Genomic DNA, 2179 nt, shown 5'->3' on the forward strand with positions numbered 1-2179 from the left:
TAGCATCTTATGAAAATAGGCTTTTTCAAGTCTATGAGAAAACTGATAATGTTCGAAGGAGATGAATGTGTGATAATGACATTTTGGGTTTTGTTTCTTTGTTTGTTTGTTTGTTTGGTTTTGGTTTTGTTTTTTTTCCTGGATTGGTTAGTTTATTGATTGAGCACCACCGCCCCACTCAGCACCCAGCAGGATCACTTCTCCAAAAGCGCCTTAGACTTGGCCCCTGGCAGTTGGTCATCTCAGTAAAGTTATTTTTAAGTAATGTATAAGCAAAAACCCTGAGTCTTATAGGTGGTGAGCATTCTGTACAAGACAAATGTTTCTGCATTGAGGTATATTAATGCACAGCTGGTTAGATGTACAGTGCAAAATAGTTGATTTACTAATCAATATTGCCCCATGAAAGAAAATAGGCAAAATTATAGCACCTCTGCCCTACAGGGAAGGAAGTTTGAATCTGGTTCTTGAGTCATGGCATGGTGGCTACCGAGGCATTATGGTATCAGTAGTCTTTCTCTCTTGCTTTGTCGAGTTGGAGGAATTATTACTCTGACACATTAGAGACTGGCTGTGGTATCTGATAGGCCTTGTACAGTTGGTCAAGGAGCTCCTTTTTCTCATTATCTGGAAGGAAGTTGAACTTGGCTGCATTGATATTCAGTCTTATAAACTCATCCTCAGTAAAGCCCATTTGCGTTTTTACCACATGGTAATCTGTGTCAATGGTAGACTTGAAGATGAGGCGGTCATCTGTGTTGAGTGAATAGTTAGTCTTATCATCCTTATAATATGACTGCATACTGGGTGTCTTGTTTCCTGGCTCCTGTAAGATAGCTTGACCAGGGCATACCTCAAAGTGCATGTTCTCCTTCAGCAGTTTATCATACAGGGTGGTATTTCCCCAGTATGGCAGCCATGACCTAATCTCTCAGTATGGAGAACATTCACTGCCTGCTCTACAGCCTCAGCAGATCCCACTTCTCGGGCATGAACTGTCCAATGGATGCTACTTTTCAAAGCCTCCTCATAGGCTTATAAAAGCCCGGGGAAGAGGCTTCTGTCCTCAATGGTCTCATCTCCAGTGAGGTCGATGGCTACCACTGTCTTACAGAGGTCCACCTCCAGGGACCAGTTAGGCATGTGGCACATGCAGCATAAAATAGACCTGACTTTGATGTGAAAGTTTCACTCACCCTCCTGTGGGCCCAGGCTGACAAAAAACATGACTTCATCAGGGGTGAGGTCTCCTTCAGCCTGATTCTAAGGAATGGACTCCACCTTGGAGCCGGCAGGTGGAGGCTCTATTTCACCTCCACATACACCACGCTCATTTGATGGCCTCCCGGTCACCCGTGATGGCTGGCATGTAGTAGTCAAACTTGGCCAAGAACCCAGGGAAGCTTAGGGGCTCATCCATGCCAATGATGTCCCAGAGTTGATCCCCTGTATTGTCAGGAAGTGGGATTCCTCTCTTCTTGGCATAGTACAAGATGGTCTCAGGCTTGATGGCTCTATCCAGATGAACATGAAGTTCTACTTTAGGCTTGTCAAACAATGGCAGCTGGCTCACGGTGACCGCCCGCATTCAGTCCATCCGTCAGTTCAGCCAACTCCCTCCCAGGGGGTTCCTGTCTCCATTTTATGGCATTTTTGAAGCTTATCTTAGTCCTTTCATGCTTAAGGTAAGAAATCTGAAGAAAAAAAGAGATTAAAGCTTTTTGATGAAAATATACTCTATAATATAACCTAAGGAAGTCTTGTTGTAATTTATTCAATGCAAAAACAGTATTGAGACTCATTCCATTAAATTCACCATTCTAAACCAACCACAACAGCCTGTTACCAAGCATAAAAACAGGAATATAACAAGGAAATTGAAAACTTTTTCATATAATATTTTGAGAATTATTCTTCCATAGTCTGATGAAAATATTTTCAAAACCAATCAACACATACATGTTAGTGGTTTGTCAGATTTACTTATTTTTTAAAATACAAATTATGACCATAAATGCTATTCTAATAGGAAGGGTGGGAATTACTAGCCCTGGTTACCAGCGGAAGTGTGAATTCCTCATCATAGAAAAAATAAATATAACTACAATAGATAACAGGAAGCATAACAGAATGAAAAAGATTACTTGAATTTTAAGGGTCAGAGAACTTAGGTTCAAAT

General features: G+C 41.4%; 1 pseudogene; it reads right to left on the reverse strand.

Moving 5' to 3' along the window:
* Positions 1-497: 497 nt before the first annotated feature.
* Positions 498-1588, reverse strand: LOC114029990 (annotated as a pseudogene).
* Positions 1589-2179: the final 591 nt, after the last annotated feature.

This window comes from Vombatus ursinus, unplaced genomic scaffold (genome assembly GCF_900497805.2).
Source record: "Vombatus ursinus unplaced genomic scaffold, bare-nosed wombat genome assembly UNPS02014945.1, whole genome shotgun sequence".
Classification (NCBI taxonomy): domain Eukaryota; kingdom Metazoa; phylum Chordata; class Mammalia; order Diprotodontia; family Vombatidae; genus Vombatus; species Vombatus ursinus.